This window comes from Capra hircus, chromosome 6 (genome assembly GCF_001704415.2).
Source record: "Capra hircus breed San Clemente chromosome 6, ASM170441v1, whole genome shotgun sequence".
NCBI lineage: Eukaryota > Metazoa > Chordata > Mammalia > Artiodactyla > Bovidae > Capra > Capra hircus.
In genome coordinates this window covers 36,394,122-36,410,713 of record NC_030813.1, presented here as the reverse complement: position 1 = coordinate 36,410,713, position 16,592 = coordinate 36,394,122, and the positions used below count along the sequence as shown (strand labels likewise).

General features: G+C 38.7%; 1 protein-coding gene across 5 annotated transcripts in view; it reads right to left on the bottom strand.

The window, feature by feature from the left end:
- FAM13A (family with sequence similarity 13 member A) overlaps window positions 1-16,592 on the bottom strand; it is a 342,045-nt gene that overhangs the window by 140,513 nt on the left and 184,940 nt on the right. The window contains exon 1 of one of the 5 annotated variants that reach the window (XM_005681438.3): window positions 12,804-12,918. The exons of the other annotated variants lie outside the window; for them this stretch is intronic. The gene's annotated coding sequence lies outside the window, so the exon portion shown is untranslated. Of the gene's footprint in view, window positions 1-12,803; window positions 12,919-16,592 lie in introns of those variants that run through there. 5 annotated transcript variants of the gene reach the window in all.

Here is a 16,592-nt window from a genome sequence, read left to right as displayed (position 1 = left end):
AGTGTTGAACAGAGAAGAAACAGGTCTTTCATTTTAAAAGGATCCTTACGGCTACACCAAGAAAAGACTGGTTAGAGTGATTAAAGGAGACCAGCTAGGAAGTAACTGAGAAGTTTGTGGATTGGATCAGGGAGACGTTGAGAGAAGACCAGATTCTGGACATGCTTTGAATGTGGAGTCAACAGGATCTGCTGATGTCATGGACAGGAGGAAGGATTCAAGGATGACTCCAAAGGTTTTGGCCTGAGCATTGAAAAAAAGGAACCGCCATCATGGAACTGGAAAAGACAGCATGAGGTACAGATTCTGGTGGGTAAATCAGGAGTTTATAGCTCTAGACATGCTAAAATTGAGATGCACATAAGATAGACAAGTAGAGATGTCATGGAGGCAGTTAGATACAGGAGTTAAGAGTTGAGAGGCTTGAACTGCAAATACAAGTTTGGAAATTATCTGTATATAGATGGTATTCAAAAACCAAGTAATTGGAAGAGATCACCTAGAGAGTGAATCTAGACAGAGAAGGGAAGAAGACTAAGAACTGACCTCAAGAGCACTCCAAGGTTAGACAGACTAAGGAGTGGACAGTAAAGCAGAGGGAAAACCAACAGTGTCCTGAAAGGCAAGGGAAAAGGGTCTCAACAGGGAAGGAATAAATTCAGTTACCATATAACCCAGCAATTTGAAAACACTGGTCCACATAAAGACTTGTACGTGAATGCTCATAGCACCATTACTCACTAGAGTCAAAGAATGGAAACAACTCAAATATCCATCACCAGATGAATGGACAACTAAATGTGTATATCCATATAATGGTATATTACTCAGCAGTAAAAAGGGATGAAGCAATGATACATGCTATAACAGAGATGAATCTTGAAAACATCACATTCAGTGAAAGAAGACAGATGCAAAGGAAATATACTGGATTATTCCATTTATATAAAATGTCCAGAACACACACATCTGGAGAGACAAAAAGTAAATCACTGGCTACAAGGGACTGAGTGATGGGAAGTGACTGCAAATGACTATGGGGTTACTTTCTGAAGTGATGAAATGTCTGGGAATTGCATACGTATGTGAATATATTAAAAATCATTGAATTGAAAATTTATAATTAGCTCAGTTGGTAAAGAATCTGCCTGCAATAAGGAGACCCTGGTTCGATTCCGGGGTCAGGAAGATCCACTGGAGAAGGGATAGGCTACCACTCCAGTATTCTCGGGCTTCCTTTGTGGCTCAGCTGGTAAAAAATCCTCCTGCAATGTGGAAGACCTGGATTTGATCCCTGGCTTGGGAAGATCCCCTGGAGAACGGAAAGGCTACCCACTCCAGGATTCTGGCCTGGAGAATTCCACGGACTGTATAGTCCATGAGGTTGCAAAAAGTCGGACACGACTGAGTGATTGTCACTTTCACGTATTATGGTACACAAATTATATCTCAAAAAGTTCTATTATACATCAAAAAGTCACGTCTTTTTTGTGTGACCAAGTGTATCAAGTGCTGCTGACAGGGTGAATAAGATGAAAATTAAGAACTGGCCACTGACTTTTGCAAAGTGGCATCATTTGACAAAACCATTTCATTCTGGCAGGACAGATTAGTGTGGGTTACAAAGAGAACAGAGAAGAAGTGAAACAGCAAGCTTATATAAGTCACTGAGGACTTCTCTGTTGTGAGAAACAGCAGAGCAAATGGATGAAGGTTAAATGACGAGGGACATGTTGGAGTCAAGGAAGAGGGTGACAGTGTTAGTCGCTCAGTCATGTCCAAGTCTTTGCAACTCCATGGACTGTAGCCCACTGGCCTCCTCTGTCCATGGGATTCTCCAAGCATGAATACTGCAGTGGGTAGCCAGCCATTCTCTTCTCCAGAGGATCTTCCTGACCCAGGGATTGAACCTCAGTCGCAGATTCTTTACCATCTGAGCCACCAGAGAAGCTCTCAAAAGGAGAGGTCCTCCTCCACCCCCACAACTAAGTTTGGAAATACAGCACATTTCTGCACTAATGGGATTGATTTGGTAGAGAGAGAAAAAAACTGATGACCCCAGAAAGAAGGAGGGGGTAGAGGGTATGGGATCTTAGCCACAGGGGAGGGCTGCTCTAGGAAAGAAGCAAACAGGGCACATCTCCTGTGAGTGGAAGGAAGGCGCGAGCACGGCACAGGTGCAGAGAGTGGATGCAGGTGAGAACAGGTGGACACTCTCTTTTGATGTTCTCAAATGGAAGTAAGGTCATCATCCGAGAGTGAACAACGAGAAGGGGGATGTTGTAGGTTAAGGACAAAGGAGAAGGTATACAACAGTGTTTAAAAGAGAGTAAAGTGAAAGGACCGGAGAAAGCAGTTGGACTGCCAGCAGAATGAAGGCCCATTTGAGGACGGTAGTCACACATTTAAAGTGAGACATCAGGCCCAGAATTAGTAGACAAAAGGTAACAACAAAGATCAGGGTAGAATTAAATAAACCAGAGGCTAAAAAGACAACTAAAAATGAAACTAAGAACTAGATTTTAGAAAAGATAAGCAAAACACATAAACTTTTAGCTAGATTCACAATGAAAAAAGAGAGAGAGGATTCAAATAAACAGAAGTGAAGGAGGAAGTGTTACAAATGATACAACAGAAATATCATAGGTTACTAAGAACCGTTATATGCTAACAAATTGGATAACCTAGAAGAAACAGATAAATTCCTAGAAGTATACAATCTACCAAGAGTTGATTCAAGACTGAAGAAACACATTCTGAACAGACCAGTTACTAGTAAGGGGATTGAATCAGTAATCAGAATCTTCTGAACAAACAAAAGTCCAGAACCAGATGGTTTCACTGATGGAGTCTACTAAACATTCAAAGAATTAATACTAAATCTCAAACTCTTACAAAAGAGAAAAGAGAAGCTAACACTTCCAGATTCATTTTATAGGTCAGTAAACCCTAATACCAACCAGATATGGACACTAGAAGAAAAGAAAATTACAGGCCAATATTCTTAATGATAATTACAATTTATAGTTTAATGTATATGCAGAGTACATCATGCAAAATGCCAGGCTGGATGAAGCTCAAGCTGGAAACAAGATTGCTGGGAGAAATACCAATAACCTCAGATATGCAGAAAACACAACCCTAATGGTAGGAAACAAAGAGGAACTGAAGAGCCTCTTGTTGAAGGTGAAAGAGGAGAGTTAAAAAGTTGGTTTAAAACTCAACATTCAAAAAATGAAGTTCAAGGCATCTGGCCCCATCACTTCATGGCAAATAGATGGGGAAACAATGGAAACAGTGGCAGACGTTATTTTCTTGGGCTCCAAAATCACTGTGGCTGGTGACTTCAGCTATGAAATTAAAAGACGCCTTCTCCTTGGAAGAAAAGCTATGACAAACCCAGACAGATGTATCTAATGACAAAGGCTGGTATAGGCAAAGCTATGGTAGTAGTCACGTACAGATGTGAGAGCTGGACCATAAAGAAGGCTGAGTGCTGAAGAACTGACGCTTTTGAACTGTGGTGTTGGAGAAGATTCTTGAGTCCCTTGAACTTCAGGGAGATCCAACCAGTCTATCCTAAAGGAAATCCATCCTGAATATTCATTGGAAGGACTGATGCTGAAGCTGAAGTTCCAATAATTTGGCTATCTAATGCGAAGAGACGATTCATTGGAAAAGACCCTGATGCTAGGAAAGATTGAAGGCAGGAGGAGAAGGGGAAGACAGCATGAGATGGTTGGATGGCATCACTGATTCAGTGACATGAGTTTGAGCAAAATCCAGGAAATCGTGAAGGACAGGGAAGCCTGGTGTGCTGCAGTTCATGAGGTTGCAAAGAGATGGACAGGACTGAGCAACTGAACAACAACAAGTCCTTAATGAACATTGCTGTTGTTTAGTTGCTAAGTTGTGTCCAACACTTTTGTGATCCCATGGACTGCAGCCCATCAGGCTCCTCTGTCCATTGGATTTCCCAGGCAAGAACAGTGGAGAGGCTTGCCATTTCCTTCTCTGAGGCACCTTGACCCAGGGATCAAACCTGAGTCACCTGCACTGCATGCAGATTCTTTACCACTGAGCCACCTGGGAAGCTTAATGAACACACAGATAAACACTCTCAACAAAATATTAGCAATGATACATTAAGTTAAAAAATACATTAATAGGATCACATACTATAATCACATGCGATTGAATCCCATGATGCTGTGATGGTTCAATATCAGGAAATCAATAAATGGGAAACACTGTATTAAAATGAAGGATAAAAATCATAATATTCTCAATAAAGAAATAGCATTTGTCAAAAATTCAACCTACAGTCAAGACAGAAAAAAAAAAAAGACCCTTTCAACAAAATGGGTATAGAAAGAATGCAATTCAACATAATAAAAGTCATATATGATCAGGCCACAGTTAACATGATACTCAACAGTGAAAAGCATAAAGCTTTTCCTCTGAGATCAGGAAAAAGACAATGATGGCCACTCCTGTGACTTTTATTTAACACAGTGTTGCCAGAGCAATTCAGTTCAGTTCAGTCGCTCAGTCATGTCTGACTCTTTGTGACCCCGTGAACCGCAGCACGCCAGGCCTCCCTGTCCATCACCAACTCCCGAAGTCCACCGAAACCCATGCCTATTGAGTCAGTGATGCCATCCAGTCATCTTATCCTCTGTCATCCCCTACTCCTCCTGCCCTCAATACTTCCCAGCATCAGGGTCTTTTCAAATGAGTCAGCTCTTCGCATCAGGTGGCCAAAGTATTGGAGTTTCAGCTTCAACATCAGTCCTTCCAATGAACACCTAGGACTGATATCCTTTAGGATGGACTGGTTGGATCTCCTTGCAGTCCAAGGAACTCTCAAGAGTCTTCTCCAACACCACAGTTCAAAGGCATCAATTCTTCAGTGCTCAGCTTTCTTTATAGTCCAACTCTCACATCCACACATGACCACTGGAAAAACCATAACCTTGACTAGACAGACCTTTGTTGACAACTAATGTCTCTGCTTTTTAATATGCTGTCTATGTTGGTCATAACTTTCCTTCAATTAGGCAAAATAAAAGTTAACATATTGTTAATAAAAGTTAACAAATCAAAAAGGAAGAACATTTGCTTGCAAATGACATGGTCTTCTGTATAGGAAACCCTAAAGATGCCACCATAAATAACTATTAGAACAAACAGATTCAGTTAAAATCAGTATTCAAAAATCTGTTGTTTCTGTAACTAATAATAAACTATCAGAAAGTGAAATTAAGAAAATAATTCCATGTATAATTGTATCTAAAGAATAAGATATCTAGGTATAAATTTAACCAAGGAAGTGAAAGACATGTACAATGAACACTGGGACTCAGTGATGAAATAAACTGAAGAAGAAACAAATAAATAGAAAGATACAAAAAAAATTAAAAAAAAAAGAATCTTAAAAAAAAATATATATATATGAATCTTTAAAAAAAAGAAAGATACTCCATGCTCATGGGTTGGAAGAATTAATATTGTTAAAATGTTCTATATAATACTCAAAACAATAAACAGATCAATGCAATTCTTATAAAAATTCCAGTTTCATTTTTCACAGAAATAGAATAAATGGTCCTAAAATATGTATGAAAACACACAAGACTCCAAAATAGCCAAAGCAATCTTGAGAAGAAAGAACAAAGCTGGAGGCATCGTACTTCCTGAACTCAAACTACATTACAAAGCTACAGTAAATAAAATAATATGGTATTGGCAGAAAAAAACAGACTCAGATCAATAGAACAAAATAGAAAACTCAGAAATAAACTCAAGCATATCTGGTAAATTAACTTATGACAAAGGAGAGATAAGAATATACAATGGGGAAAGAATAGTATCTTCAGTAAGTGGTGTTGGGAAAACTGAGCAGCCTCGTGGAAAAGAAACTGGACCACTATCTTACCCCACATACAAGAATAAATTCAAAACACATCAAAAGACTTGAATGTAAGATCTAAAACCATAGAACTCCTAGAAGAAAATAGGAGGTAAGCACATTAACATTAGTCTTGAAAATGTTTTTTGGATTTGACATCAAAAGCAAAGGAAACAACAAGACAAGTAGGAGTATATCAGTCTAAAAAGCTTCTGCATAGCATAGGATTCCAACAAAATAAAAAAGTAACCTACTGAACAGAAAAAATATTTGCAGGTCATGTATCTGATAATAGGTTAATATCCAAATTATCTAAAGAACTCATTCAACTCAATAAAAAAAGAATCCAGTTAGAAAATGAGGATCTGCATTTTTCCAAAGAAGACACGTGGTCAACAACAGGTACATGAAAAGGTGCTCAATATCAATCATCATCAGAGAAATACAAATCAAAATCAAAAGTACCATATCATCTCATATCTATTAGAATGACCATTATCAAAAAAACAATAAGTAAGTTTCAAGGATGTGGAAAAAAGGGAACCCTGTGTATTGTTGGTGGGAATGTAAATTGGTACAGCCGCTATGGAGAACTGTATGAAGGTTTCTCAGGAAACTAAAAAACAGAACTACTATATGACCTAACAATTCCACTGCTGAGCCTGTATCCAAAGAGAATGAAGTTACTATTTCAAAAAGATACCTTCAAACCCATGTTCATTGTGACATTACTTATAATATTAAAAATTAAGATATGGAAACAATGCAAGTGTCCATAGACAAATAAACACATAAATAAAATGTGATACAGACACACACAATGAAATGTTACTCAGCCAAAAAAGGGAAATCTTGCCATTTTCACCAAACTGGATGAACCCTTGAGAGCATTATGCTATGTGAAATAAGTTAGAGAAAGATAAATACTACATGATCTCATTTACATGTGGAATCTAAACACAAAAAAAGAAACCGAGAGTAGACTGTTGGTTGCCAGAGAAATGGGGAAGCAGGTGGGTGAAATAGGTAAAATTAATTAATGTGGTCAAAGATACAAACTTCCAGGGATACGACAAGTAAGTCCTGAGGATTTTATGTGCAACATGCTGACAATAGTTAATACTGTGCTGTATGTTTGAATGTTGCTAAAAAACTAGATTTTATTTTACTTTATTTTTTTAAATTTTAATTTATTTTACTTTACAATACTGTATTGGTTTTGGCATACATTGACATGAATCCACCACGGGTGTACATGAGCTCCCAAACATGAACCCCCCTCCCACCTCCCACCCCACATCATCCCTCCGGATCAAAATTTTTATCACAATAAACAAAAAGAGTTGTAATTATGTGTGATGATGGATGTTAATTAAACTTATTGTGGTAATCATTTCATAACACATACAGCTGACTCTTGAACAACAAACCCAGAGGATTAGAGATGCTGATGAAAATTCAAGTTTTACTTTACCATATGCCCTCTCTATCTGCAGTACTGCATGAGTTATTTGACACACCATGGGTCATGCAGTACTGTTGTCAGTATTTACTGGGGAAAAAAAAAAAAATCCATGGACAAGTGAACCTGAGCAGTTCAACCCTGTGCTGTTCAGGGTCAAACAGCACATACCTCAAATCATAATGCTGTACACCTAAAACTAGTACAGTGTTTTGTGTCAACAAATCTCAACAAAAAATTAAGTGAAGTATCAGCTTAGTTTTGCGGGTTTCTCTAGCTCTGTTCAGCTGCTGGGGTAGGTAAGGACTGAGCAGCCTGCTGATTTCAGAGAGGGTTGAGATTTTAGGGAAGCAGATATTAGCTTCTTTACCTGCTATCAGTCTCATTACTTTAGTGACACCTGAGTGTATGTCTTTCACACTATTGCCTCCTCTGCCTATAACTTTGGCATATAATAGGTAATTAATAAATTTTTAATATAATACTAATGTTTATAATATTATATTTTATATGTATATACTAATATAATGAATAATAAATGTTTAATATAGTATTTTCTTTCTGAAAACATTTTATAAACTATTTTGTTGATTATTCTCCCTCTCTAAAACACAGCCAATGAATTAGTTAGACAGATTTACTTATATACTATTTAAGACTACAGTTTTCCCCTATAGGTTCTTTATATTTAAATGGAAAAAAGTTATATTTTCAGAAAGTAGTTACTTTTCAAAAGTAGTCCCTTTTCTGAAAACTAACCAGATGAGTTCACCAAAAATACTAGCCAAACACAAAATGTCTTCTGATAATGTCATGGGTGAGTTGTTAAAAAATATTAGCTTATTCTCCTAAGCATAAATATGGGGGCATGTAACCCAACCCAGCCTAGGTGTCTCCAAAAAAATGAGAGCTAACTCCCCAGGGAAAGATACATATTTGCAGGATACCTGGTTGTAAGACTTCTCATACTGTTCAGCAACAGATGAGCTTCCTTCTCTGGAAACTTCTAGTATAATTCTTTCTTCCATGTCTGTGAACAGTAACTATCGAGCGATCTAAATTCGTAATTAAAGGTTCATTTTTCAGGGGAGGGAAAGCACCTCCCACATCAAAAACAGTGAAGGAATAGAATATTGCTTTTAAGGCTCTTTCTGAAGGTGCTGTTTTGGTGAGCAGGGCAGCAACTTCTATCTGCACATATTTGTCAATGTGTGTTGTGAGCATGACTGCCAAAAAATGATTAAAGGGATAAAAAAAAATGCTCTTTGTAGTCCAAGCTTTCTTTAAACAGAGTTCTTACTATAAACAAGGAAAGCTGATGGAATGTTTTGTACTCCTTTTGCCAAACTCTGAAACTAATGAACCCTAATCCGCAAAGCCACCTGGGAATAACAAGGTCTAGTCAGTGGAGTTTCTTTCCTTTTGGAATAAGTCTCCATTACGGCCCAGCTCAATGCAACAAACTGTAAGATGTCACTGGGTTGTTTGGTTTTAGTAAAATACCTATTCTCAATACATTATAAACCATTTTCATTGTCATAAATATAAGTATTTTCTTTTACATCATATTCATTTCTGGGGAGGAAACTGGCTTTGAATTCTACATATTTCTTCCTGTTGCTGGCTGCATGATTTGGGGTAAGTCTACTTTCCAAAGCTGCACTGCCTCATCTGTATAATCGAAAACCTACACCTCCTAAGACGTGATGGAAATTAAATGAGATAATTCGCATTCCATTAGCGCTGAGAACAGAATAAGCACATAATAAATGAGAGAAGTGAAAGCTATTAATTTTAACAATTACCAGATATAATAAAGGACTGCAGGACTTGGGACAACATGTCACTATTACCAAATTAACCTAGTGATTTAATCTCAGATAGCATTCTTCAAATTTGACAACAATGCAATTCAGTGAGTGTTTATTGAACAATTACAACATGCTGGGCCTCGGGCTAAGTCCTGGCATCATTAGTGATGCTGGCTGCTGTCTTAAAGAAGTGGAGTTTCTAGCAGGGAGACAGACACACAGACTCCTACCTCCAGTAATGAGCATAACTGCAGTATGTTAACTGAATAGGAGGCATAATATTTAAGCACTGCATGTATAGTTCCCCTTTTAAATTAAAAAACAACCCTATGAATTAGGTATGGTTATTCTCAAGTTATCAAGGTGAGAACTGAGATACAGAGAACTTAAACTTGCTAAGATTCATTAGCAAGGTCACCTTGCTAACAAAGCGACGAATCTAGGATTTGAATTTCTGGCAGTCTTAAAAAGGAGCCAGCAATCTTAACTATTATGCCACCCTGCCTCTTATATTTTTAAATACATACAATAGTAACAGATATTTACTGAGCAACTTACCACCTGTAAGTTGAGTGGGAATAAATCAGACCTATTTCTGCACCCTGGAGCTTGTGGTATGGTAGGAAAGACAAATGCTAATCACATAACTGCATGAATATATACATATGAACTATGATAAATGTTAGAAAAAATTGTGTGAAGTGAAGTGAAGGTTGCTCAGTCGTGTCCGACTCTGCAACTCCATGAACTATATATAGTCCATGGAATTCTCCAGGCCAGAATAATGGAGTGGGTAGCTTTTCCCTTCTCCAGGGGATCTTCCCAACCCAGGGATCGAATCCAGGTTTCCCACATTGCAGGCGGATTCTTTACCAGCTGAGTCACAAGGGAAGCCTGAGAATACTGGAGTGGGTAGCCTATCCCTTTTCCAGCGGATCTTTCCAACCCATGAATTGAACCAGGGTCTCCTGCATTGCAGGCGGATATTTTTTTTTACCAACTGAGCTATAAAGGATTATAATATATACAATATTATTTGAGCGTATATACAGGGCACACAATCAACTCTGCCCGAGGCAGATAGTGGTGAGGAGAGAAGGCCTTTCACAGGGTAATAGGAACAGGAACAATGGTACAAAACTAGGAACCTGAAATGCCTGGGCATGGAGCACATACAAAGAAGTGGGGGCAAGAGCTGAGGCTGAAGGACTGTGCTGAAGTCACACTGCTAAAGGCATGTGTACTGTGCTAAAGGGTCTGACTATTATTCAGCACACAGTGTTGAACAAAGCATTTTATAACACTTATTCCATCTACAGTGGTGGAAGAAAGACTTGGGTGATAAACAGTGTTGGGCCAAAACTCCTTCAGACACTAACTTTTGCCGATAATAAAATGCCCCAGATTACATTCATATCTTTTTCACATTATAACTGTGATATTCAGTAGAGTATGTGGAATGAGTAATTTGGGGTTGCCTCTACAATGCTCATATCCCCACTTCTCCTCTGCCAATGTCCCCAATTTCTATTGGTGTGCCATGGGGTTCCCAAGAAGGTGACTTCTCTCCTGGCTTGGGGTGAATCATGTGACCTAGACTGAGTCAATTAGTATATTCCTATTTTCCAGCCACAGTAATTTATGACGGTGAACCTCAGGAATTTTCCTGGGAATGCTACAACAAAAGGTTCTCTCTCATTTCAGTGAACAGAGTAATGCAAGGAGAGAATTCTCTATAAGTCTCTCATGTTCCTGCATGTCTTAAACAAAAGCACTGACGGCCTTTGTTCTAAATTGTCTTTTCAAGGTATCCGTATAATGAATAGTCTTGGAAGATTAGATAGATTTTGCATCTGGAGCAAAAGCTGGTTTCCTTAAAGCCTTGGAAGTCAGAGATAGCTTTTCCCTCTGGAGTAAAGGGCAGTCATGCTTACTGCCTGTTATAAAAGAGTCAGGTTCCCTAAATTCAGAACACCTCTCTGGTAACACAGTTGACTGCTAAGGTATCATCCCTCTGAACCTCTTCATATCACTGTGTGGGAATTGAAGTTTGGGTAAACAGCATAAAAAAATGCTGGCTATTCTCATTGGAAGAGACCCTGATGTTGGGAAAGATTAAGGGTAGGAGGGGAAGGGGGTGACAGAGGATGAGATGGTTGGATGGCATCATTGGACTCAATGGACATGAGTTTGAGCAAACTCTGTCAGATAGTGAAAAACAAGGAAGGTAAGCGTGCTGCAGTATATGGGGTCACAAAGAGTTGGACAAGACTTAGTGACTGAACAATAACAACATTGCTGCTGCAGGGAATAAGGTGTCCTTCATCTCAAACTTAGGAGTCTCATGTCTCCTAGTAGCAACCATGAAACTGGCAGATTAGCTTGAGATCTGGCAAGACACCACCTAAACCAAGTGATCAAACAGCACCAAATAATGAAACAGGCATTCTAGGCTTCTGGTACACAGTGGAGAGCACACAACCAAAAGGCTACCCTCGATCCAGAAGAAGAAACCGAGATAAAACTAAACTACGGGACATCCCGCAATAACACTTGGCAAACGTTTTCTGTACAGGCCCAGATAGTAAACATGTTAGACTTTGCAGGCTATAAAGTCTCTGTTGCAGCTATGCACCTTTCTGTTGTGTGAACTGGTGTGGCTGTGTTCAATCCAACTTTATTTACAAAAACCAGTGGTGGGTCTTGACCAAAGAACTGGTTTGCCCACCTTTGTTCTGTCCCATGACAACTGTTCAAGAGTCTTTCAAAATTTTCAAAAATGCCAATATCATGAAAGAAAAAAAAAAGGCAGGATGACTGCTCTAGATTAAAGGGATCTAACACTATATATGACAATAAACTCAATGCTGGCTCCTTGATCAGGTGGTGGCCTTTAAAGTCATCTGGGGTACCATGGAAGAAATTTGAAGAAGGACTAAAAATTATCCTATATTTATTTTATCAATGCTATGTTTCTTCAGTGCAATAATGGAATTAAGATGTCCTTGGTTTTTATGAGATATACATTGAAAACATGATGTATGAAAATTATTTTCAAAAAGGAGAAAGCAGATGAGACAAAATGTTAAAAACAAAATAAGCTACCTACTAATCTGTACCCATCAATATTATGGGTCTATAGGTGAAAAACAAACCATAACAGTTAACAGAAAAGAAAACTGATGTCTCAATGGACAACACATAATGGAGATTTTCTGGAAAACCAACTTTTTGAAACTTTAAGGAATATAATTACATTTTATCATACCAAGAATCACTTCAAAATTTCCAAACGTAGAAGGTAAGATAGATTTTGCCAGGTATGTTAAAATGCCAACACCAAATCGGTTGTCTTGTCTCCATTTCCTGATCTTGAAAAAATAATTCACAGGCAGTCTTTTAATTTTTTGCTAAGGCCTAATCAATAAGCATGATGTTATGCTTGTATCTGCCCTGTCAAAGCCTGTATGAATGTTCAGTCAAAACATGTTTTTGTTAGTCTTAGCATTTTATGAGAGAACCCCTCTATTTTCCCCAAATAGCCACAACTCTACAAGACCTAAACTAAACTCATCAACTTCCCAGCCCTCAGGTAAGTTCCTTTTCTTTCAGTTCTCACCTTGATTAAGGCAGAAAATGTCCATTTGAAATGTCCATCTGGAAGAAAATGTCCATCTGGAAGGTATTCCTCTGTTTCCTTGCCTTGTACCAAGTCCTGAGGCTTTTTATCTATTTACTTTCCTTCCCTACCTATCACATTAGTCAGGCCCTTCCCAGTTCTCATTTGGACTGTAGCTTCCTCATGAGTCTCCTCCTTTTTAATTCTCTTTCTCTGTTGACCTGATCTTATTCCCTGACAAAACTGTTCTATGGCGTTCTGCTTCCTATAGTCTATAATCCAAACTCTCTGACATCATATAAATTGCAGCAAACTGTTTCTGCACGTCCATCTCTTGCCACTTCCCTAGACATACTATATCCTCTAAACTGCAAGACTATAAACATGCATGCTCTCTCCTTCCCTTTGCACCTGCTGTTCCCTCTGCTCAACACACCCTCTTACAATACAAGTTCTATCTTGGTTACTCGGTACCACAGGCAGAGCAGTGTTGACATTTTCAGCAAAGAATAAATTTTTAAATTGATCACACTGGCTTTCCTTAGTTTTCATATTATTATAGAGGGAAGACTTTGACACCTCATGTATGCACCATATTCCAAAACTACGCTAATGAATCTTAATCTTGCACCTTTGTTCAGACCTCTCCTGAGCTCCAAACCTATATCCAACCATGACCTATTTGGAAGCTTGAGACGCGAGAGCAGAAAGCTGGCAGAGCATGCAGCAGGTCTGGGGTTCAAACCACCAGGTACATGGTCTCTAGGCAGCTGGTTCCCCAGACCAGGGACTTGAGAGCCATCTTTGCCAATTGCCTTTCCTTCACTTCTGACACCAAATCCATCCCCCAGTTCTAGTTAGGTCATTAAGAAAGATCCCAAGTAAGTCCGCCTTCCTCATCTCTAGCCATTCCAGGCTCCAATAACTGCAACTGCTGCCTGACTGATTCTCCTACTTTCATTTTTGCTCTCTCCTGACTTTATTCACCACACAGGAACCAGATTTATATTTTCTAAACATAAATATTGTTGCAGTTTTCTTTATCTAAAGCTTCTCTTGTGACTCAGACAGTGAAGAATCTGCCTGCAATGTGGGAGACCCAGGTTCAATCCCTGGGTCAGGAGGATCCCCTGGAGCAGGAAACGGCAACCCACTCCAGCATTCTTGCTTGGAGAACTCCATGGACAGAGGGCAACCCACTCCAGCATTCTTGCTTGGAGAACTCCGTGGACAGAGGGCAACCCACTCCAGTATTCTTGCTTGGAGAACTCCGTGGACAGAGGGAAACCCACTCCAGCATTCTTGCTTGGAGAACTCCGTGGACAGAGGGCAACCCACTCCAGCATTCTTGCTTGGAGAACTCCGTGGACAGAGGGCAACCCACTCCAGCATTCTTGCTTGGAGAACTCCGTGGACAGAGGAGCCTGGCAGGCAACAGCTCATGGGGTCAGACACGCCCGAGCGACTGTCATTCTCCAGTGGTTTCTCATTTTGTCTTGGCAAAATGCCCCAATTCTCAACAGCCTACAAAACCCTTCTTCAGCCTTAGGTGAAGATGCTCCTGGTTGCTCTCAGTGGCCTGCAGCCTCCCCTCAAGCAGCCTCTGCTCAGTTGTCTCCCCCTAGCTCCTTCCTTGCCACATGTTGCTACAATGTTTAAAAATTCTCTACCCCCAAGGTTCCTTCCTCACCTGCTTTCACTCCTATTTGGTCTCAGAAGAAATGTAACCTCCTTTAAGAGTTCTTCCCTGGATGTATCCCTTTAGAACAGTTACAGGCTGTCAGTGCAGGCTATTTTCCTTCCTAGCAAGTCATTTAATTTGCAACTAAATATTTGAGAGTTAGTCTCTTTTCCTCACTGGATTGAAAACTCCACTACCAAGTTTAAAATCTAAGTGCTTATCTTCTAGTTCAGTGCCTGTCATAATATAGACAATTATTATTTTGAAGAAATAAGTAAATGATGCAAGGCAAAACCATAGAGGCTAAATGTCTGGTAAAGACAAAGAGAAGCAATAATCAACATAGACATGACTCAGCATGAAATGACCAAAAGGACTAACCTCAGAAGGTGAGCAAAATTCAGAATACACGTAAGCAAAATCACTATGGGCCAAGATAAAACAGAACTACTCGCAATAATATGCATAATTCATGTATTTACATTCTCTCTGATTCTGCCAATTTTCAGAACTCAAGATTAAATTGAGACTTTGGCAGTATAAATTTATGCTTCCATCCTGAGCTTGTGATCTAAAGAAACTATTTCTCTATGCTTCTTTCTTCCCTAAGAACAAGTAACATTTATGTCATGAAAATTTACTGTAATGATGAACATTCAAAGGGGAAAATAGTTTGAAAAGTATAGCATTATCATACTGTAATATGAATGAAATGAGAAAATAAAAAACAACTCTGCCTAGTGTCAGACCAGCATCATTTAAAAAAATAATGTAATACAGAATTTTTCTCACTGGTGATTCTGTTCTAAAATCTATTCAGTAGACCATATGCAGATTAATCTTAATATACACTTCTGTCTGGTCCCCTCACTTCTTTTATCACAAACATTCACTGCTAGTATTTTTAATAACAATTAATCTTCATAGCTTCTTAAGAAAGACACTAAGATTGCAACTGAGAGCTAAATGGATAAGTACAGTGAAATGAAAGATACCAAAAGAGGAAATGTAAACAACAGTAAGCCTGTATACAGAAATATGGGATTCCCAGGTGGCACTAGAGGTGAAGAACCCATCTGTCAATGCAGCAGACATAACAGACACAAGTTTGATCCCCGGGTCAAGAATATCCACCGGAGGAGGCCATGGCAATCCACGCCAGTGTTCTTGCCTGAAGAATCTCATGGACAGAGGAGCTTGTCAAGCTACAGTCCACAGCATCGCAAACAGTCACACATGACTGAAGCCACTTGGCATGCACCCAAGGGGAAACACATGGAATTTCATTAGCAATATATGAAGTAAGCAATTTAGAACAAAGTCTCAGTTTTAGTCCTTTTGGCTCACCGACAAAAATCAAGTCATAATACCTAATGCTGATGAGGATGTATGCAACTGGCACTTTCATATTTTCCAGTGGCTGTGTAAATTTTTATAACTCTTTGGTAAAAATTTAACTTAGCAATAGGTTTTAAGGGCCATAAAAATATTTTTATCTTTTGAACTGGTAAGTCCACGTTTACCAATCTATCCTGAAGACATAATTCTTGCTAAGAAATAAACTTTGTGCTGGAAAGTGTTTACCTCACAGTATTTATAATCACCGAAAACCTGAAATCCAATAATGTGAGAATGATTATCACTGTTATTATGAAGTCTGTACTAACAAAGAAAATGGTTATAAAATATATTAAGGGAAAATAGTAGAAAATAAAATTGCTTATGTATTTTTCCAATCCATTCACATATATGTAAGAAAAGAGGCAAAAATTATTTACTAAAATTCTAATAGTGATTATATTAATAGAAGTAGAAAGGGAAGAGCTAGATTTTTGCTATTTTCCTTTACTGTCTTTTTCAATGTAATTTTCCTTTTATAATGAAATTAACAAAAGAAATCTTCAGTGGCTCCCCACTTTGTTTAATAAGGTTAAATTTATGAGTGCCATCTCCTATTCAAGGGCCTCTTCAGTTCACCTCTGCTTTCACTCGAATCTTACTCCCTAGTTGCATCCCTCCCTTAACGTGTTCCCTCCCAGTGAGTCCAACAGTGGCACTCATTTTAAGTTTACTTAGTTGAGTAGACAGTTTTTTTTCTTTTCGAACAT